This window comes from Schistocerca piceifrons, chromosome 3 (assembly GCF_021461385.2).
Source record: "Schistocerca piceifrons isolate TAMUIC-IGC-003096 chromosome 3, iqSchPice1.1, whole genome shotgun sequence".
NCBI lineage: Eukaryota > Metazoa > Arthropoda > Insecta > Orthoptera > Acrididae > Schistocerca > Schistocerca piceifrons.
Genome location: NC_060140.1, coordinates 434961932 through 434986110, shown reverse-complemented (window position 1 = coordinate 434986110; position 24179 = coordinate 434961932). Strand labels below are relative to the sequence as shown.

At 41.9% G+C, this 24179-nt stretch overlaps 1 long non-coding RNA gene across 1 annotated transcript; it reads left to right on the top strand.

The window, feature by feature from the left end:
• Positions 1-11210: 11210 nt before the first annotated feature.
• LOC124789362 lies at positions 11211-11432 on the top strand. Its single transcript, XR_007016116.1, has 2 exons — positions 11211-11243; positions 11326-11432. It is a non-coding gene; the product is annotated as an uncharacterized LOC124789362 (long non-coding RNA).
• Positions 11433-24179: the final 12747 nt, after the last annotated feature.

Here is a 24179-nt window from a genome sequence, read left to right as displayed (position 1 = left end):
AAGTACCTTTGTGCGTACACACCACCTCAACTGGGAATCAATATTCATTCCTAGAAATTTTGCATTTGTTACACAGTCTTAAGAAGTGCCATCTATAGTTAATTTAACATTGTTATTTTCCTTCTTCAAACTGAAAATCATGGTATTACTTTTCTTTACATTCAGTGTCACTTTATTGCTTATTCACTAATTATAAACTTCCCTGAGAGTTTCTTTTGCTTTCTATGCGAGGAGTTCTCCTCTTTTCTCATTGACTATAATATTGCTGTCATCAGTGTAGAGAATTTTTTCACCATGAGTAACACTACTGGGAAAGACATTGATGTGTATCAGGAATAGTATTGGTCCTAATATACTGCCTTACAGAACCCCTATATTAATGTGTTTTGGTTCTGATAAGTGTTTAACTAAATGCTTAGAGCTACTTGAAGTATGTGTTATATCTACCTTTTGTACCCTATCTACTAGGTATGATCGAAACCAGTCATTAGCTAACCACCTTATTCCTAATGCTTCTACACTACTGGCCATTAAAATGCTACACCAAGAAGTAATGCAGATGATAAACGGGTATTCATTGGACAAATATATTATACTAGAACTGACATGTGATTACGTTTTCACGCAATTTGGGTGCATAGATCCTGAGAAATCAGTACTGAAAGGTGGCTACACTGATTCACAGCGTCACAGATTGCGCCAAAGAGTATTATTCAGCCACCTCCACTGGCAGTTTTAGTTCAGAAGTTGCCGTGGGCAGTAATAGTTCAGAGGTTGTCGTGGGCAGCTGTACTAGTTGAGGCCATGTCGTGTGCAGTTGATCTGTTGGGTGAGACAGCAGATGTTGTTTGACTGGGGATGTTGAAATGATCACAGTGTAGTTTTCGTCAATATACATGAAGGTGACAAACAATTTTTCATTTCAAATTTCCTAAATAACAATGCCTCTTGGTCACAGGTTTAGTCAACAAAGCACCTGGCTGGTGTTCATGTATTAGACTGTAATTCTGGTTTCTATATGCAATTATAGTATTTCTGGTTTTTTAATTACTTCATTGTAAATACTGTTTAAAGTATCTTGTCATATTGAGGAAGAACCATGCCAGATGTGTACGTTGAATCACACTTCCACACACAGAACAGTTACTCTTGTGCTTTGTTGTTTCTTAGCTTTTATAGTTGCTCGGGACTTAATCAATCAAGTGTTAACGCAAATTTCCTTTCATTCTTTATTGATATTCTCTGCAGTCAGATTGCATACTAAGCCCCCATGCAGTACCCAGAACAACCACCTTTGCCCGTAATGACGGCCTTGATACACCAAGACATTGAGTCAAACAGAGCTTGGATGGCGTGTACAGGTACAGCTGCCCATGCAGCTTCAACACGATACCACAGTTCATCAAGAGTAGTGACTGGCGAATTGTGATGAGCCAGTTGGTCGGCCACCATTGGCCAAACGTTTTTAGTTGGTGAGAGATCTGAGGCCGGGGCAGCAGTCGAACATTTTCTGTATCCAGAAAGGCCCGTACAGAACCTGCAACATGTGGTCGTGCATTATCCTGCTGAAATGTACGGTTTCACAGGGATCGAATGAAAGGTAGAGCCACGGGTCGTAACACATCTGAAATGTAACGTCCACTGTTCAAAGTGCCGTCAATGCGAACAAGAGGTGACCGAGACGTGTAACCAGTGGCACCCCATACCATCACGCCGGGTGATACGCCAGTATGGCGATGACGAATACACGCTTCCAATGTGCGTTCACTGCAATGTCGCCAAACACGGGTGCGACCATCATGATGCTGTAAACAGAACCTGGATTCATCCGAAAAAATGACGTTTTGCCAGTCATGCACCCAGGTTCGTCATTGAGTTCATCATCGAAGGCGCTCCTGTCTGTGATGCAGCGTCAAGGGTAACTGCAGCCATGGTTTCCGAGCTGATAGTCCATGCTGCTACCAACGTCGTCGAACTGTTCGTGCAGACGGTTGTTGTCTTGCAAACGTCCCCATCTGTTGACTCAAGCATGGAGACGTGGCTGCACGATCCATTACAGCCATGTGGATAAGATGCCTGTCATCTCGACTGCTAGTGATACGAGGCCATTGGGATCCAGTACGGCATTCCGTATTACCCTCCTGAACCCAAAGATTCCATATTCTGCTAACAGTAATTGGATCTCGACCAACGCGAGCAGCAATGTCATGATACGATAATTCGCAATCGCAGTAGGATACAATCCAACCTTTATCAAAGTTCTCAGGATATATCCGAAAAAAGACCTACTTCTCCTACCCATTACAACAGGTATTTCACCATCTGCGGCCTGAGATCCACACCCTATATCACCCTGTACCAGCCTAGTGAAACCCCATCTGTTGTTAGACCCAATGGACTCCGGAGAAACATGAGAAATGTTGGCTGTCCTCAGAGCCATCCCAAACCCCACATTGATTCACCTTACAGCTCCATCAAGGTGTGGTCGATCATGATGCCAGAACAGCTCAGCAAAGTGTACATAGGTGCCATGAGTCAGGGAATCTATCTTGTCCAGGTCACCACCTATGTCATATGCCCCATTCCTGTCCAAACTGTTATCCACCCCACCTACTATCACTACTTGGTCCTCTTTTGTAAAGTCCTTACATAAAGACCCTAGGTCCTCTATACATGACTTAGTCCTGCACTTGGCTTGAAGATATTGGTGGCGTGGTACGCTGCCCCTAAACTTTCCTGTATCTGAGGGCCTACAACTCGCCCATGGCTACTACCTAGCAGCAGCACTTTCTTCTTCCAAACATTTTGTATATTCCTAGGCTTCTTGTGTCCTGCACATTTCTTGCTCCTCATTCTACCTCAGGCTCTTCTCCACCTAACTCTGGCAATGGTAGACACCTGCTTTTGGTGTTGATGATAAAACTATCAGATCGCGTTCTCTTTCTTCCTATCCTCCCATGTGCTGCCAGTTCCCAGCCACCCTCCTCCCCCCCCCCCCATTTCCCTTGATCCTTATCAGTTCTTTCCTTGCTTCCTCCAACTATGTCTGAAGGGCACAGATTTTCCTTTCCTGTTCCCCAATCAAAATGTTCCTACTGCATACGCAGCAGTTCCAGAGAGAGCTTCTTCTGTTCTCCCAACATTCTCCCCACTGCATCCCCTGCAAGTGACAATATTTCCTACAAGATTGGCAACAAATCCCTCTGCTCACTACCCTACAACAGTTTCCACATTTCTCACTCATGGTCAGTTTCGAAAGAATAATTAAGTTTAAAGAATGTTTTCAATTTGTCAAGGAGGCGAAATTGGCAGTGTGTAAACAAAAAGAGGACACAAAGGCCTTATCTGCTGTGGTTTTTGTTTTTGTACTGATTTTGCCGCGAGGGGTTAGCCGAGCGGTCTAAGGCGCTGCAGTCATGGACTGTGCGGCTGATCCCTTGAGCATGGGTGTATGTGTTTGTCCTTAGGATAATTTAGGTTCAGTAGCGTGTAAGCTTAGGGACTGATGACCTTAGCAGTTAAATCCCATAAGATTTCACACACATTTGAACATTTGAACAACACTGATTTAGAGATACAATGACAGAAGAATGAATTTGTAATTACTTTGCTTTTAGAGAATTTACTTTATCAGGTGTGTTTGGTCAGGTTGTTAAAATGTTTATAACTCGAAATATTTAGGCCTAGATTGTGTCTATCTAACTAGTAATTAATAAGAAATGTGTTAGTTAAATACGATTTAGAAATGTTTAATTACACTTTTATTGCGACAGTAGACACTAATGAAGCTAGTAGCTGTCTTTTTTAAACGAATTTTGCACGATCAAGAAAACTTGAATAGTAATGGTTTGCCATGGAGAGACTCAGTCTATGAAGAACTGTTCTTTGATAAAATTGTCAAGCATGTGTTGGTTGGCAAATAAAGTTCATGAATTACACAAGTGTACAGTTTTGCATGCATGTGGTATATGTTAGTCAGCTAGTATTCCTCCTATAAAAAGGAAGTCCATAGAAGCAGAGTGAACAGATTGCTTAACTAAGACCGCTACTTTTCCAGTCAGTCTGTGTGCAGTACAAGCTCAATTCAAAGTATATAAAAAAACAGTAATGTGGAAAATATTGCAGAGTGGTGAATGAGGTTGATTAGAAGAAAGAGAATGATAATGTTTTTTTTCGATAGTGATTCTTTTTCACACTTCACAAAGTAGGAAAATGTATATTAACAATGTATAAACGTTGTATAAAAATACAATAATATTTTTTTACATGTTGTAATATATTTTAGTTCACAATAAATATATCCATAACACTTAACAGTTCAGCTGTTGGAGAGAGAGTCTTAGTATTTCATATATTTTCAATGTCAGAGACACTTTATAGTCCAGTTTTTGCTATGTCAAAGAGACTTATCATAGTTTTACATGAATGAAACTTAACACTTCTGCTGTTGCAATTTCTGTGAGGGAGACATAGTAGTTTATGCATTATTTATCTATTGCTAGACCTTGTAGTTTTTAATTAGAAGAGGCAAAAATGATGAATGAAAATAATAAAGTTAAAACTATTCATTGATACTGAATTTATTATGACAAAAAATGCTCTTACTCTAGCTAAAACAGGATTCTGGCACACAGCACATGATGACATGGAATGTATACAATTAAAGCAAACAGCAGCGTATCTGCATGGATACAACAGCACTCCCAGCTCTTCAAGGAGACGAATTTTTAGATGTGTGAATGTTGTGGATGACTGTCGTAGTAATATACTGTTCGGATGACAATGAACTTGATGCATTGGGTCTAGCAACCATTACAGCTTCCTAAAGTTTATTATTAGCTGCATGCTTTGTTGTAATGAATACATGTTTGTTCTGACATATAGTATCCATAAAAGATTTTTCCATGAAATTTACTTCATATATGTCTTCTATGGCAGAGATAACAAAATTTTGCGAAGTCTTTGATTTGTCTCAGGAAGTGACTACAATCACAAGTTGCCTGTTCCCATGGTTCAATATGTGCATAACAGGCAAAACCCCATCCAGTCATTCTGTGAACTGACTCACATTCTTCTTCCTTTTCTTCTTAGGGGAACCAAAAAGTGTATTCATGGTATAAGGCTTTTTATATACAGGTCGAAGCGAAATTCGCGCACTCGGGCTTTGCATTGCAACTCTTCACATGCCAGTGATAAAAAAAACATCTGTCACAAAATTTCGTTCGGTGAGTACATCTGGCAGAAAAGGGACATTAAAGAATGGTGACCTGGCAACACTGTAACCACATGTATGGTAATTGCCTCTGTCAGTCACATGTGCTCCACAGTTGGTGCAGTGGATAGAGTTTTGGGTTAGCATGCAGGATGGTTCAATACTGGGTAGAGGCAGGTGTTTTTCATTTGGTAAATGTAGTCCAGGTGGTACGGTATCTGACATCTTAATCGTCAACAGTGATTGCAGCGGTTACACTAGAAAACGTTTGCACTTATGTACTACAAAATGAAAGATTGGTCAGCTTTGAAAGAATCCCTTCCCATATCGTGGGCATGAATTTATTCGCACCACTTCATCTACTAGATGCGAAACGTGTTTTCTTTATACCCTCCTCCAGTCGTTTCATAGGTTAGTACCAACTATTATTCTTGCCTCATTCAGGTCCATTACATTTCCTTAGATCCTTACATTACCAGTAGGACTAGCAATGTGCTTGACGAATAATGTCCAAATTCAGTTACTACTTGTGTTATCACCATGGTCCCACTAATGGGTTCTGTCAACACTGAGTCTGTTAACCGCATACTGTTTAGTACGTATCTTAATCCATTATTATTATTATTATTATTATTAATCTGTTGATGGGATTGTGGAAACATCACGTCTATTACTATTAGGGAAGCAGTGTAATTCGAAACAGAACATTTCACAATCAGCGATGTCAGTATGAGTCATGCAGAACAATATCTGTTGGAGGGGTAATGTGCATTAAGGGGAAGAGCACATAGGACTGACGGCGTGTTTTTATTGTATGTGCTGTTCACCAGACAGGGACTAGTTGCGAGCCAAGTAACACGCCCATGACAGACTCCAATTTACATGTGTACACATATCGAACTTTCTCATTGTAAACCTCTAAACCAGTCTGGCAGACATATGGCATACACAAACGATGAATATGTGGATATGCTTCTGGTGCTTGGAGCACCTGATAACCGGACTGGTGCTGCTGCTCATGAATATGCTGCTTGATATCCTTGTCAACACCATCCAGATAAAAATGTGTTTCGTCATCTGGAGCTGCCCCTTTGGGAGTCACGTTCTCTCTTTCCACCATCATGTGACAGAGGTCGTCCACGAACTTGCCGTACTCCAGCTACTGAGGAAGCTATTCTGGAGATCATACACCAAAAAGCTCAGCAAAGTACACGTAGCGTAGCAAGGCAGCTCTGAGTCTTGCAATGCATGGTCATTAACGTGCTGCACGAGCATGGGCTGCACCCCTATCATTATGCTTTCATGGAAAGCCTACATCCTGCAGATCGCCATCAGCAGATGAAATTCTGTGAACTGTTCCAACAACAACAGGAAGCCAACAAAGACTTCGTGAATACCGTAATATGGTCGAATGAAGCAGCATTCATTCGTGAGTGTGTCTTCAATATGCACTATGCCCACCATTGGTGTGAGGTTAATCTGCACGTCACCTGCGACCATGGATATCAAGTTCGCTTTGGTATCAACGTCTGCTACGGAATATTTGGCCACAGGTGTTTGGGCCCCTACAAGTTGCCTGACCGGTTGGCTGCATCACTCTCAAACTATTTGCTTGATGCGCTGGAAGATGTACTACTACATGTTCGGCAGAGGATATGGTTCCAACATGATGGTGCATCTCCACACTCTGGAATTCGTGTGCGACAGTATTTGGACAGAACAAACCAAGGGAAATGGCTTGGATGTGGAGGTCCAGTTTTATGGCCACTGTGTTCAACTGATTTAAATCCCCTGGATTTCTTCCTGGGGGGGGGGGAGGCACCTGAAGCAGCACATGTACTCTACTCAACCAACGAATGAGGAAGGATTGGTGGCATGTGTTCATGCTGTTCTTGTTACTGTGGACGCAGCTTTGCTGCGAAGGGTCCAGAGCTGTATGATCCAGTGGGTTGCTCAATGTTTGGATGTGCAGGGAGGTCGCTTTGAGCATCTGTTGTTCTGAGGACAAAGTATTCTGTTGTGAAGGTCATGTGGTCATTAATATGGACATTATTATTGTCAATTGTTGCTAATGTGCGACATCTGAGCGCTCTTATTACATCTAGTATAAATGACAAGTAGATGTGTTATTTTACTGTGCTATCGTCTTTGGCATCTCGAAATTGATGTTGTTTTTGTAGTTATTCTGTCCTATGACAGGTCATTTGTTTCAACTGTCTATTTTTTATTTGTCTAACCACATATTTGTTATGTTTGGCATTACAAAGTTTGTAAATTTAGGATACACGTGACCTAAGAAATAGTGTATATTACAGTATGAAATATCAGAATGAAATTAGCTTACAAAAAAAATGCGTCCCAACCCAGGATATTTTTTGAACAATATGTAAACTTTAGTCAGTTCAATGGTATATAGTAGACATAAGATATGTTTTAAAGTCCATTACATTTAGCCTTCAGTTTGCCATTTACATATTTATTTTTATTTTAAAGGCATTTCAGTGTTAAGTTTGTTTGTTTCATTTCTAACCCACTTTTCGTTTGTATTTAAATTTTTTGTAGAATTTCAGTCCTTCTTTTTATGTATATGTGATGGTAATTGATTTGACCGTTTTTAATAATATGTAAGTTTTTGGCAACGATAAATGTGAACAATATTTTCCTAATGTATTAGAAAACATGAAGACCTAGAGTTGAGAACTGATTATGTACTTATTATTGACTTGAAGTAAGGAGGGTAATTGTTGCTTTTGCTTTCACTTTAATTATTCCCAGTGAGGGCATTGATGTAACAATAAACATTAGCAAACACTGCACTCAACAATGAAAGAGAACTTCACAGAAGCACTTTGACGGTTTTGCTGGAGTGGCTGGTAGGGGTGGTGTGGACTGCAGCGGTGAGCGGGGGCGGCGGTGGGCGCTGCTGTAAGCCGCTGTCCTTCCTCAGCTGGGCTCCATCCATTGTGGCTGGGTAGTCAGTGACGTCAGGAGGCTGGCATGGATCTCTTGAAGGCTGCCCCTATCGCGATTCTGAGGAAGTTCGAGAATACTGTTTTGTACTTTTTGGATCTCATGGTTTTATTGTTTTTCTGCCTTAAGTATGAGAGGTATTCCATGAAGTCTTTTTGGTTCTGTTCTATTACTGCATACACAATTTGGCCTAAAATCCATGTGGTGGTTTGTGTCTTTGATCTGGGGAATGGTTTTATGTCCAGGATGGTTAATAGTTCCTTGTTTAGCCTTACAGGTGAACTTCTGTTTATCAGTGACAGCTTAATTTTGCATATCTCCTATATTTGTTTCGCTTCTACGCATTGAGAACGATGTTCAAAGGTGTCGTTTGCATTACAGATCTTACACTTTCCTGATTGCCTGTGGTGAATTGCTGCTAACCTTTCATTTGCGGGTACAATGTTGTTTATCGCCTTGTACCACGTCGATTTGACATTTGTATTGAGCACGTTTGCGTGTATGTTGAGCCACACTTGTCTCCAATTGTGCTTGGGTCCCTTTGATTCAGTCTTGTTCTGTTTCACTTCTCCTCTCAATTCCGTGTAGAGCTTTTTGGTCGTCCTCGTTCTTGGGTCTTCTGCTATGTCTAGTAAGTAACCGTTTTGGATAAAGTATTCTCTGAGGTGTTTTAGTTTCTGGTGTACTTTTGATATGTTTACTGATGCTTCTTCTGAGGCTGGCCGAGACGTATTTATCAGGGCTGTTTGGGTTCTTCTCTGCTATGGCGTTGAAGCGGTGCATCAGCAGTGCGGCGCATTTTCTGTGGACATCGCTGAGGCCTGCTCCTCCTTCATGGATGCCTAGCGTGCATGTGGAGCACTGCACTTTGAAAATTTCCCAGTGCCAGAGGAAGTAATGTATTTCTCCTTCGGTGGATTTTGCTATTTCCTTTACCGGGTAAGGCACTTGCACGAGGAACCATACTTTGGACAGGAGTTGCTCGTTAATGAGCCTCGCCTTCTGGAAAAGGTCCTCGAAACCTCGACCTCCTGCATCCTAACCCAAAACTCTATTCACTGCACCAACTGATGTGTGCTGACAGAGGTATTTACCATAGATGTCATTACAGTGTTGCCAGGCTGCCACACTTTAAGGTCCTTTTTCTGCTGGATGTACTCGCTGGACGAAATTTTGTGACAGACTTTTTTATATCATTGGCGTGTTAGTAGTCACGCTGCAAAGCCTGAGTGCGCGAATTTCGCTTCACCCTGCATACTCCAAAATTCAAGATGACAACATCTCATATGGCATACTGTTGATCCTATATATACCCACCCGATAATATGGCCTATACCAAGTGATACAGTGAATCAAATATGTACAGATAAAGCATGCAAAATGTCTGTGAAAGGAGGGTGGCCTGAACCAAGAAAAATCCTGCACTGTGCACAAAGAAGAATGTTATTAACTAATGAAACGAAATCGTTAAACAAACGTTTTTAATTGTGACAATTTCGATTATATTGAAGGAGAAAATACAGATGTTTTTCGAATTATTTTCTTTGTAGATCAAAACACAATGGAAAAAGGTGAAGAGACTCTAGGTATTTCTTTTTAAATATTGCTTGATGTGTTTGCATGTATAAAGTTTCTCTAGCAAATAAGTGTCGATATTTTAAAATGTTTGAACGACACTTTTCCGATTGTTTTACCTCTCAGCAGTTTTCCATTCAATTTTTTGTCAAGAACAGTAGTTGACAATTTTATTCTGGTCATTAATCACTAACAGATTTTATCATTGCTAGATCCTTAATTATGAAACTATGTTTCGACTTCCCATATCATTCATGGTTTGACACTGCGCTAAGTGATGTGGCATTCTATGTATCGTAAATAAATCACAATTTCCTCGTGACACCACCTTCTGTTCTGTTCTATTGACAGTTAGTGTGATTCGATATTTGTCCTGCTGCAATACTTGTAAAATAGATACTGTTGTGTTCCCATGGCATTTATTTTCCTGCATTACCTGAGATTTTGGACTTTCATTTAAGTAATTGCTTCAGGATCTATAGACACTGGGAATGAATTTGTCAAAGAAGCTCATCAAAAGTATATACTTGTTTGATAAAACTGCTTGCTTCAGTATATACGGAGGAAAATTTTAATGAAGTTCTTCTGAAATGAGCGACTGTGTAATAGCATCACACACCACTTGGTGGTCTTATATTTAATGCATCACTGAATGTTACCATATCTTTTACTCTAAGGTGTTGTCATTTATTCCCAGTAGAAATAAGCATTTACAGGAGGGTTGGGATATGATAAATGGAATCTGACATCATGCCCATGTTTTAAGCATCCAAGTAATCTGCCTATAACAAGTGCTGAGAGCAAAATTATCAATTCTCTGGGATTTTTTGTGTCAGATATAAAATTTAGTTCTTGTATCGTGACACACTCCGAAACTGACCAACTTATTTATATGAGAAATGGGAAATTTAGTGTCTTGGTCTCTCCTCCCCCACCCTCTCTCCCCAACCACCCTCGCTCCTCGCCCCCATTTAGTAAATTTCTGCAGATTCCTGTGTTACTAAGAAATGTTAATAGTAGACTTGCTCTTCTATATGTACATTCCACACGTCCTGCCATATTTGATTTCAGTACAATGATCCATTTTCGTTTATCATAATTTTCGAGACTTCTTAAAATTCCATTCGTGTGCATAGAACCTCAAAAATAGAAATGATTCGTTCTTGTGTGATGTCACGTCTCATAAGTACTCTTCTTACAGTGTAAAACGGGCTTGTTTTGTAGATGCAGCAAGACGTACATTTTGGAAATCACCGAAGTGAAGACGCCTTATTTCGTAAAGTCTGCTGTTATAATGGAATTTTCTGATGTTCCGTTTCGTTGCGTGTATTGTGAATCGACCTGCACGGAGCCGTTAGTTTGATTCTTTGGTAGTAGGTGTGGAGTATCTGTAGGATAAGGCTTCTGCGTCCGGTATCATCGCCTGGACATAACTTCCGTTCTTCGTGTTGGTGACGGCGTGTTGGGAGATTGTAAGAAAAAAATGGTAAGTAATTTGCTTACTGTAAAATATTGTAATTATAATTACGTGTGGCTTTTTATATGATAAATTACGGTTTTCTTTTTAGTCGGCCCACAAAACTTTCATCATTAAAAGGAAGCTTGCAAAAAAGCTGAAACAAAATAGACCTATTCCACAGTGGGTGAGGATGCGAACAGATAATACCATACGGTAAGTTACAGTTCCGTAATATTTTATGATGTTATAAAGTGATATTCCTATTGTTCTACCGACCTATCAATCTGTATATTACGTTTCCGCACATGTTGTCGTGGGATATGTTGTACGTGTCGCAGAATTATGTGAAGTAATAACATGTCGGTTTATGGTAGTGTTTGCATTTCAATAATGGCGCGGTTTTTTAAATTGTGCGTCGTAGCTTCAGTTTATATTACGCTAGTGCAGAGCAGGAGGTCCTGTATTCCCCCCCCCCCCCCCCCCCCCGCCCCCCATAACTGACATTCTTCCAAACCAAGGCTGCTGTCAGTATTGTAAAAGGTATTGATTCGTAGATTTGCTATAAGCGTTCTTGCTTTGACGTATAGGGAAATATCGAGTTTCTTCTGAAAGGTGTTTTTGTGTTAAGGGTTTGTTTGTTGGAGCTATCATATTTGATAGTATTTTCACTATTATGTTTGACAAGAGAGAACTTTTCGGGAACGGGAATATTTTAAAAACAGTGACAAAGTAGGAATTAAGTTGTTACGGAATAGTTTCTGTGAAATTTTTAGGGAAGTTTGTCCAGTGATTTGGACAAAAATTTGTCTGTGCTTGAGCCACCATATTCTGTACAGACTAATTGTACATCGCCCAAGCCAACATATTTGTATCTTGGATCAATACTGTGATACTGTGTTCTAGTAATAACTTCAAAACAAATTGCGTTCCTGCTTCTAGGTCAGTTTAGAGTTCTTGTTGAAGATACGCTTTACTTTTGCAAACACAAATGTTTAAGTGGTACACAGGAACTTGATAAATGAGGAACTGACTAAAGAAGTCTCACCTTATTGGCAATGCCACAAGTGGGCATTACAGAATGGTCAGGTTCCACCTGCCTGTTTTGACCTATGTCATCAATTTGGTGGAAACTGCTACTTCCGGTGTATACAAAACAATGACATCACTACATAGACATGCCAATAAACATTCACAAAGACAAGTCTCACTGGGTCGACAGAAGCGTCCGATCCCACGCGTCGGCTTTGACCCGTGACGTAAGGGTGTTGTGTGTGACGTCAAGACGGCGCGGAGTTTGGTTTGAGTGTGGCTGTCTCCAGTTTTGTTTTATCTTATTTTATTTACTTTTCTGGTCTGTTCGTTCTATCTCGTGCGATTTTTTTTTTTTTTTTTTTTTTTTTTTTTTTCCTTAAAAAAAACACTTATTACTTGTTTTAATTATGTTTCCTCGAATTTCTGTTTTAGTTTATTATATTTACCTTTCTGATCTGTTCGTTCTATCCTGTGAGATTTTTTTTTAAAGGCAAAAAACACTAATCAGCTACTGAAGCATCTTTATCTTCTATGGGTTGCAGGGGTTACGACCCCTGGGGAGGTGGGTGGGTATTCATGCATGGCTGTCTTCACTTACACGTTGTAACTACGCAAGGCGTCTAAATTTGTTTATATTTAGTTTGCCCCCCCCCACCCAAAACACCCCATTTCCCGCACTTGTCCTGTTAGTGGCATAGGCTTGTTGTGGAAAGTGTGTGTGTTTGTTTTTGTTTCCGCCATATTTGTGACGTCATGGGTCAAAGCAGACGGGTGGGATCGGACGCTTCCGTATTTCCGTCTCACTTTGACAAGAAAATGAAACTAATGGGACAATTGCAGAAAATGGGGGCAGGGGGACTTAGGACCGGGGCAAGCTCTATATACAATAACTAAAACACTGCACCATCCCAAAACATATAGGCTATCTGAAAAATTTAAATACAATATTCTGCTACACCAACAAAACCACAGGAATCTGTCATTTGTTGACCTGTATAGTCCAACCGCATTGACTGATACCAGAAAACCACACATACAACCCTGAAAAGAGGAATTGAAATTTTCCCATGACATATAGAGTTCATCAGCAGCTGTTGATACCAAAACCAATACCTACAGCTATGAAAAACTGAACCAAACAACTCAATAACCCAAACATCCCATGTTCCCTACATCAATTGAAACATCACACACTTACAATGAATGTACAACACACAAAACATCAAAATTACTATAGGATAAAGCCAAAACAAAAATCACCAACAATAGCCTCCGAAATACGATCTAGGTTGGCCACCACACGGCCACTCACTTGCATCGTAACTTGTCAACTTCATGTTGCCACAAATGATACCTAACATGAGGCCGAACATCTGTAGGAACTGTATGGCAGACGTCATTTCCCCGCCCATTTTGGAATGTAATGATACTTGTGAATTTCACTGTCATATACAAACCTGACATAAAGCGAGAAACTAATGCTATTTAGTAAAAAAACTGACATATTGAGCTGGCTGTGTACAGAATATAGGTTGACTCTTGCACAGATTACAGCAACCAGCCACTTTTTACAATGCTATTTATTTAAAAAAAGTGCTGTTACCAGTTTTGAACAGATAGGTTCATCTTCAGACAGCTAGGTCACATTTTACATTATATTTAGTGTTTTGGCATTGTTATGGTTGTAATATCACCTGCGTGTGCAGGGAAAGTGCATTATACAGTTTTGGGTGTTGCAAGATACGCAACCTGTAGAGGAATGTAATGGTGTGGATTCTTAATTGTAAGTAACCGAAACATTTTCTATTTAATAAGACATCGTCACCCCAAGGAATTTTCGACAGATGGGGAAGCAAAATGAGAAATATAATGTAAAACGGGAACGAGTCATCTGAAGTTGAACCTATCAGCTTGAAACCAGTAATGGTGCTGGTTAAAGAAATAAATAGCATTGTAAAAAGTGGCTGGTTGCTGTAATCTTCTGTGGAAGTCAACCTAAAATAAAATTAACTTTTTGCACAATGAACACCAAACTAATCAGACCTAACAAACACCACATACGTGACAAAAAAAATTTCTAACTTGCTGAGAACATTTCCACAACCTGTTACTGCGCCAACTATCTAAACTCAAAACCACATTAGCATGACGACAACCACAACTGAAATTTACCCAGTATCACATGTTAAACTTGGGCACGTCCTCATCCACTGCCAGACCACCATCAAACACATCTACAAACACAACCAACTCCCTCTGCTCTGTAATGTTGTCACACACCGCAACACCGTTATGTCATAGGTCAGAGCAGACAGGTGGAATCACACTTCTGTTGACCTGGAAATTCGGAGTCTTCATGTCTGAACGGATGGAAACTTCTGAACAATTACACAAATTGTCAAATAGAGGGAAATTTGGTGGCAGGTTGAGGTTTTTGGGGGGGTTTAAACTACTTGAGTAGTAATTTGGTTTGGAATACATTTTAAAAATATAGGTTTCCCCTACAGTTGTCAGTTCAGATTCCAGAGGATGTTAATGACGTACTACCTCATACAGCACTATGCCTAGTAAGCACTGCTGTTCAATCCAACATTCAGGTAGATTACATTGATAGGTAGCTTTAACCGTTTCCACAGTTATGCAATTAAATTCTGCTGGGAACTGTCATAATGGCCTGAGTTGAAGCAAAGTTCCTGCAGATGCTGAGATTTCGGAATGTCAATTCTTGCTCATGTCAGGTATTATCATAATTTTGTTACTCAGGATGTTCAAAACAAGAAACTTGTGTAGTACATAGTTACATTTGCAGTGCCTGGTAAAGCCTGTCCAGTAACTTAAAAATCAGGGTTTTTAGCTTTTTTATAGAACCAAAGATTTAGCTGGAATCAAAGGTTGTATGTTAGACAATTACGGTAAAAAGCACCCAAGTTTTGCAAAGGCTTAATGTAATCACTAGTGCAAATCTTTAGGTTAAAATAGTCGAAACTCCAGGTTGGAATACCAACAATGTAGGAATAGATATTGCTTCTTACAGTCAAGGTGACATTTCAAGTTGAAGATGGGCTTATTCAAGACACTTACATGCAAGCTTTTGGCCACAACCTTTGTCAGAAAAACACACACCATTCACACGAGCAAGCACACTTCACATAAATGATCAGAATTCGCTTTGCTGCTAGAGTTGGTCATGTGTGTGTGAGGTGTGCTTGCTTGTATGAATAATATGGTGTTTTCTTTTCTCATGAATGCTGTAGCTGAAAGCTTTGTCAGTGTCTTTGTAATTGTGCGTGTCTGAAACATAACGCCATCTTTACAGTAAGTAGCGATCTTTTTCCTACATTGTAAATATTTAGGTTAATTGTAGAAAACGAACTCCTTTAAATTGGCAAATGCATGGCTGAGTTTTAAAGATCATTTTTTCATTACATCAAGGGATTTGATAAAACCTTTCCTTGTTCATAAATGCCCTCAATCTATTGAAGTAGAGATGTGGATATGATACAGATACCTCCTTGGAGTAACCCTAGTATCAATTTTGAGCAGAGCTGTACCTATGAATCTTGAATTTTGCTGGCCATCTGTCCAGGATCACTAGAAGTTGCTGACGTATGTGTAAAAATAAAATGACTAATTGGCTGCAACCCCCAGAAACTTTTTCCAAAACTGACGTAGAGCTCATATGTAAATTTGCAGCACCCTGCTGTTAAACCTTTGTAAAACAATGAATTCGTGGTAGAATATTATTTCCCTGATATGCACTCTCTGTCCAAAAGTTGACTGATTGTACTCATGATGTATAATGGATGTCAGTTTAGTAACTGGGTTATTCCATGTAAAGTTAATACTTTGGTGGTGGATTCTAAGGTGACCATTTCAGTATTGTCATATTTGGGACATGGATACCTACAGATCATTGGAACAGTGAAACTGACAAATAGGGTTTGAAGGCTCAAGGATGTGTACTCCATTAGTTGAGCACCAAAGTCTTTATATTCAGAGACCTACTGCTTAGTACTGAGCTGACCTCAGTTTTTATGCATAGTGTGTAGCACACTAAGTGGATGTAATATAAAAGGATACCTCATTGAAGTTCGTTACAAAAAAAATGTTGAAATGTGCAATGTTTCAGGTTGTTCTTCATTAAAGACTTTTAAAAAGTCCTTGTAACTTTGAACAATGAAACAATACAGATCTCAGCTTTTGCAGTAACTCTTTATTGATACTATTAGTATAAATAACAGTGAAAAGCATTTGGCATCACAATTAAATTTGTATCTTCTCTTAAAGATGACTAGATTGAATAAAAGTCAAATTTGACGAACTTCGAAGTCCTTGGTTGCGGGTTATGTGGACATAGATAGTACATGGCTGCCAACAGTTTTACAGAAATGTTAAATCTGTAGTATACCACAAATGGCAGGGTTGACTAAGAATTATTCCAGTGATATCCCTGCACCTAATCTCTAGGGTTTCAGACTATATCAAATTTCCTTTGCAGTATTGGAAGTATGAAGATTGCACTTTTGCTGTTTAATGGTGCTGCAGCAGATAACAATCTCTGCTAGATTTTTGCAGTATTTATTCACAGGCAGCTGTTGTGACAATTGTGGTTTGTCTGCGTTAACTGATGCATATTATTTCTGTCCAATGAATTCTTTTACAGTGTCCTTCCCAGGGCATTGGATACACAGATGTATAATATAGCTTATATTGTTGGTACAGATATAGGTTTTTCAGCAAGGTCTTGTAATCATGATTGTTTGGATACCAGTCCTACCCCCTGCGGGTTCGGGGGTTGGAATAGGCCCGCGGTATTCCTGCCTGTTGTAAGAGGTGACTAAAAGGAGTCTCAAACGTTTTGGCCTATATGTGATGGTCCCCTCTCAGGTTTGACCTCCATATTTCCAAATTCTTCCAAAGAGCAAGCCAATTGGGGAAGGGCTCCTTACTGGTACATTGTTACATCATGCATTGAGACCTTTAGCCAGCTTTCTCGTTGTTGCATTGCCGTCCGGCTCGTTCTCCATCTCTTGGGCGAGGATAGATTCCTGGGTGCGATTTCCACCATGCACTGTGCAGTGTTGCTTTTGGCGGAGATGACGACCGTGGACTTCTTTGCACCTAATATCCAGCACGGTAGCCAGCCTGTTGTGGTGGGGCCTCCATGTACCATGTTGTGTTGTAGCCCCCTGACAACACAGGGATCACTCTGCTAATGCGTGCACCGTTAATTCCCCACGTATGCCAATGAGTAGATGCATATCTCCCTGGGACATCTGGACTCTGGCAATGGCCATCCTGCCAGGTGACCCTTGCTGAGGATGGGGAAAGGATGATGCCCGGCAGTGGCGTAAGTGCCCACAAGCAGCTGGTCATAGGGCTTCGCGATCCTCCTCTGTCCCGGAGACTAAATCACTGAAGCCCTCCCAGCCAGTGAAACCCAAGGAGCAGTGAGAAAAGTCCAAGAAGAAGACCTCTAAGACGAAGGAACTTGCGGTGGCACCCACCCCACTGCAACCTACAAGCTCAGTGTCAGAAGGCGAGGTAGAGATTCTGGCGTCTGCCGGACTCTGACACAATGGATGTCACTCGCACAGGTACACAGTGGCAGTAGGTGACCCAGTGGCATAATCTGCCTCCTCGGTCCCTTCACGCATTTCTCGGCCGTGAGCAATGTCATCCTCCAGTGCAAGTGCAGTGGTTTTTTCCACCATCTTGCTGAGCTCTGACAACTTCTCAGTCTTCACCTTTCCCTCTGCATTGCTCTTCAGGAAACTTGGTTTCCTGCGATGCGAACCCCTGCTCTCCGTGGCTACCGGGGTTATTATAAGAACCGGGCAGCTTATGAGAGAGTATCTGGTGAGGTCTGTATCTATGTCCTTCTTTCTTCAGAGTGTCTGTTCCCCTACAAACACCTTTAGAGGCTGTCGCTGTTCAGGTGTAGACACCTCAGGCTGTTACTATCTGCAGGCTCTTATCTTCCACTAGATGTCCTGCAGCATGCCCTGGCTGTGCTGATGGCCCAATTGCCACCACCATTTTCGTTACTGGGCAACTTCAACGCCCATAACCCTCTGTGGGGTGGATCAGTGGCAACAGGTCGAGGCAGCATCGTTGAGCAAGTATTTGCACAGCTCGACCATTTTTCTTTAAATAATGGTGCCTTCACACATTTCAGTGTGGTGCATGGCATGTACTCAGCCATCAACCTTTCTGTCTGCAGCCCTAGGCTATTACCATAAGTCCAATGGAGTGTGCATGACGACTTGTGTGGTAGTGACCACTTTCTGATCTTTGTCGCTTTCTGATCTTTGTCGCTTTCTGATCTTTGTCGCTTTCTGATCTTTGTCGCTTTCTGATCTTTGTCGCTTTCTGATCTTTGTCGCTTTCTGATCTTTGTCGCTTTCTGATCTTTGTCGCTTTCTGATCTTTGTCGCTTTCTGATCTTTGTCGCTTTCTGATCTTTGTCGCTTTCTGATCTTTGTCGCTTTCTGATCTTTGTCGCTTTCTGATCTTTGTCGCTTTCTGATCTTTGTCGCTTTCTGATCTTTGTCGCTTTCTGATCTTTGTCGCTTTCTGATCTTTGTCGCTCTTCTGGGTGCCCCTGCAGATGGGCTATGAGTAGGGCTGACTAGGACTTGTTCATCTCCATTGCCACTATTGAGCCTCTTTCCAATGACACCATTGATGTGGTGGTTCACTTGGTCACCACAAGCATCATTACTGCAGCAGAATCTGCCATTCCCTGTTCTTCTGGGTCCCCTTGGTGGTAGACTGTGCCTTGGTGGTCGCCCAGATCGCTGGGTGATTAAAGATCGCAGGCGGGTTACTCCAGCATCACAAGCAGCATCTCTCATTGGAACACCTCATCGCCTTCAAACAGCTCCATGTGCGAGCTTGCTGCCTCATTTGCCAATGTAAGCAGGAGTGCTGGGAAAGGTATGTCTCCACCATTGACCTCTGTACCTTTCCATCGCAGGTTTGGGCCAAGATTAGGCAACCCTGGCTATCGGACCCCCATCAGCGTACCTGTGCTTTCACTGAATGGAGCAGTCTGTACTGACTCCAACACAATTGCAGACTGCTTAGCAGAGCATTTTGCTCAGAGTTCCGCTTCCGTGAATTACCAACTTCCGCTCCCTGAAAGAGCAGTTGGAACGTCAGAGCCTTTCATTTCACACGTGCCACCCTGAATCATACAATGCTCCGTTCAGTGAGTGGAATTCCAAAGTGCCCTAGCCGCTTGTCCTGATAACGGCTCTCGGGCCAGATCGTGTCCAACGTCGGATACTCGAGCACCTCTTAGTGGACTGCCAGCAACGCCTCCTAGACCTTGTCAACCGTATCTGGGTTGAGCTTGAGTTCCCATCACAATGGCGGGAAAGCGTTGTAATCCCCGTGTTGAAACCTGGGAAGAACCCACTGGAGATGGACTGTTACCGCCCCATTAGCCTCACGAATGTTCTTTGCAAGTTGCTCGAATGCATGGTGAGCTGGAGGTTGAGTTGGCTACTTGAGTCTCTGGGCCTTCTGGCTCCGTCTCAGGGTGGGTTCTGTAAGGGCCGTTCTGCCACTGATAATCTGGCGTGCCTGGAGTCTGCCATCAGTATGGCCTTTTCCCACCGTCAGTATCTGGTCGCCGTCTTTTTTGACATATGGAAGGCATTCGATAAGACATGGTGATATCACATCCTTTCCACGCTTCATGGTTGCGGTCTTTGGGATCTGCTCCAGATTTTCATACAAAATTTTCTGTCGCGTCATTCCTTCTGTGTGCAAGTTGCGACCTCCCATAGTTCCTCCAAAGTGCAGGAGAATGGGGTACCGCAAGGATCTGTCTTAAGTGTCTGCCTCTTTTTGATTGCAATTAATGGGCTCGCTGCAGCGATGGGAACGTCTGTCGCAGCTATCTTGTATGCTGACGACTTCTGCCTATACTATAGCTCTACTGGCATTGCAGCTGCTGAATGGCACTATCGGAAAGGCTTAGTCTTGGGCTGTAGTGCATGGCTTACAGTTTTTGACAGCCAAGACCTGCGTTTCTGCCAGCGACTCACTGTTCACCCTGAGCCACGGCTTTATCTTGACGGCAAACCTCTTGCTATGGTGGAGACTCATCGGTTTTTGGGATTGGTTTTTGATACCCGGTTGACTTAGCTCCCTCGTATTCGGCAGCTTAAACAGCCGTGCTGGCAGCATCTTAACGCTCATTGTTCCTTGAGTCACACCAGCTGGGGTGCCGATCAGTCTACTCTTCTACGGCTGTACCAGGTGTTAATTCAGTCCCGTCTAGATTATGGGGGCCTGGCTTATGGTTCGGCATCACCTTTCACTCACACTGAGACAGATCCAGAATCATTTATTTTACTGTGATTCCTGGTCCTAGAACCAAAAGCATAGTAGACATGTAATACAATGAACCCTTCTCTGTTGTACACTTCAAAAATCTGAAATGTCTGATAAGTGATGACCTCACGTGAATTGAAATTATCTAGCCCTTTTATTTTATCGACTTTTGGTGCACGTACAAGAGCTAGATAATTTAAATTCGCGTGATGTCATTGTTTATTGGACATTTCAGATTTGTTGAGTGTACAACAGAGATAAGGGTTCATTGTATTACATGTCGACTACGCCTTTAGTTCTCACGACCAGGAATCATAAAAGAAATGATTCGGAATCTGTCTGTGGGTGAAAGGTGTTGACAACTGTAAAAAGATCGCACTCGTTGGTGATCTTACTTATTATTATAGAAATTAAAGTTCCCTTTCCTATCCTTAATCCTTATCTATTACAAAAAACTACATATTGATCTTGTCAAAAGCCGAGAAGCGATTCTTCTTGGTGTTGTAGCTCTCTGGGGGACCCTGTGATGCTAAATGCTCATTAATATTTGTTCATATGGGCAAAAATCTCGTCTCGAAAGGGTTGTAGCTGGTTGCCTATCCGCCGTGCCAGTTGCTTGACCCCATCCTTCACAGCGGGGTCAGACTCGCCACTGGAGCTTTACGGACAAGCCCTGTCAACGGCATACTGGAGGTGGCAGGTGTCCCTCCATTGCGGTTCCAATGCCAATGATTACTGGCTGCTTATGCTACATACGTTTGTAGCTTGCCTGGGCAACCCAATTATAGTCTCCTGTTCCCTCAGTCAGCCGTCCATTTTCCAGAATGGCAGTGCTGGTCAGGATGTGCGATCACGGTTCGCGTCGGAGCTCTTCTCTGTTCTTGAGGTTTTCTCTCTCCCACCTCTTTTCTGGGCCCCTATGCATATACCCCCGTGGTGTGTTCCCCACCCATGCCTTCGGCTCGATTTGGCACAGGGCCCGAAGGACTCAGTCCCTCCTGAGGCCCTCCGCCGCTGCTTTCTTTCAATCCTTGCCGCGTTTAAAGGCTCTGGCGTAGTGTATACTGACGGTTCGATGGTTGCTGGTAGTGTCAGTTATGCTCTTACTCTATATTATGAATGACTCATTGCCAGCTGGCTGCGGTTTTGTCACTGCTGAGCTGGTTGCCGTCTCTTGCATCCTAGAATATATCTGCTCCTGCTCAGGTGAGTCCTTTATGTGTAGTGACTCTGAGCGGTTTATCGACCAGTGTTTCCCTCGCTCTCATCTGGTGATGGCTATCCAAGAGTCCCTCCACACTCTTGCCCATTACGGCTGCTCTGTGGTCTGTGTGTGGACCCTAGGTCATGTCGGCATCCTGGGAAATGAACATGTTGACACGCTGGCCGAACAGGCTGTCGGTGCACCAGCCTTGGAGATTGGCCTTTCGGAGAGTGACCTCAGGTCAGTTTTGCGGCAGAAGGTACTTCGCACCTGGGTCAAGAATGGCGCACCCTTCCTTCACCCAACAAACTTTGGGCGCTCAAGGAGGCTACCGCTGCATGGCGCTCCTTGTGGGTCTCTCGCAAGGACTCTGTTGTCCTCTGCCAGCTGTGCATTTGCCACACCTGGATAACACACCGCTATTTATTGCACCACAAGGACCCACCTCAGCTTTGACAGTGGTCCGAATCTTGTTGGACTGCCCACTTTTGACTCCGCTCAGGCAGAAATTTGCACTGCCTGATACGCTTCCTGCACTTTTATCAGATGATGTTTTGATGGCAGGCTTAGTTTTGAGTTTTATTCATGCAGGCGGTTTTTATTGCTTGAGCTAAGTGTTTGTCCTTTTTTTGTGTTGTCTGGCCTTTGGCCTTCGATTTTAGACTGGGGTTTTTGGTGTGTTTCTTGCTTGTTGGCTTTTCCTTTTTTGTTTCTATGGTTGGCCAACCACTGTTCCACTCTGATTTTTAATTCCTTTTTTCTGGTCTCTGTCTGGGTCGGTCTTTTCCAGTGTTGTCTCTTGTCATCTCCATTGTTTGTTCTTATTCTTTGTGGGTGTTTAAAGTTCATGGAAAAAGGGACAGATGGTCCTAGTAGTCTGGTCCCTTCAATCCCACAAACCAGCCAACCACAGTCTCTCTCTCTCTCTCTCTCTCTCTCTCTCTCTCTCTCTCTCTCTAGAGCTAGTGTGCACACCCACATAATGTGAAGCCTTGCCACTAACTGGTATTCACCACTTTGGCCTCAACTCACAGAATTTAAAAATGCTGATCTGATTTTGATGCTGCCTGCAAAATTCTGTGTACAGTGCTTTCAGACTGACATTCCTGTGTGTGAATCTCCATCTACCATACAGAAGCATAATCCTTCCTACCTGCACAGTCTTAAGAAATTGTCATTTTATGTAAAACTTAAATGCATCTTGTTTCACAGTTTCAGGTTATGTATTTTGACTTCATGTTTTTGAGACCCAAGTACACTTCTGGTTTTTTTCTTGCTGTGCCCCATGACACTGGAATTGTGGCTGCTATTCTGGCAATGCCCCCATGAAGGTGGAGTGAGTGTTAAAACTTGAATTTGTTTACTGTGAGTTGAAAGTTCTCATTTCTGAATGAGAAGCTCCATTACATGGGAAAAATCATTGTACTTTTGTTATGGAGTTGCAATGTTGTCCTCCTTGACAATAGAATCTAGGTTTAAGAATTTCTGAATTTCCTTTTTTACTGGACTGCTGATTTCATGCACTTCATGTTTTGCATATGCAGCTTTGTAGCTGCCAGGAACTGACTTAAGTCGTGACATTCCAAGCAGAGATAAATGTGTTTTAGGGACTTCTGAGAAATTGTGGATGGATAATAGGCTTCATTGAGCTAGCTTTATTTTTAGCAATGTTAAAGCAGGTAGGACAACTTCTGGCCAGGTGTTGCATTCAAGTTCAGCTGTTGTGCAGTATGTACAGTCTTCTGTAAAAGAGAAAGCTTTAGTATGTAATTGCACAACTAATTAAAATAGACATATATTTGAAACCACTGACAGTAATACTTCTATTTCATATAAATTATACAGTAATTACAGACTTCACTTTCAGTACTAATTTCACAAAGAATATATATTCTGGTAAAATTAGTTACCTGTAATTTGTTTAGTGTGCTTGGAGAGTGGATCAGCACAATACTCCTGCATACTTAAATATAACGACAGCCACATGTTTTCGGGATGGAAACATTACCTGGGCTCCTGGATTGAAATTTTCAACCCTAGTTCTTGATCTTATCAAATTTCTTCTGTCTAGTCTGCCTGCTTAGCTGTGTGGTAACATGCTTGCCTCCCATGCAGCAGGCCCGGGTGCAATTCCCAGCTGGATTGGAGATTTCCTCTGCTTATGGTCTGGGTGTTGTGAAGTAACTCAATGTGGCGTTGACTGAAATAAGACTTGCACTCGGCGGCTGAACTTCCCGAATGGCGCCTCCTGACCAACTCATTCCATTTTTTCTTCTGTTGTCATATATCTAAGCTGGTCTGCAGAAGCTATTTTCATGAGTCATCAGTATTGTAAAAACAAATACATTTCTCCATTTTGTAATTAACTCTGGAGAGCACAA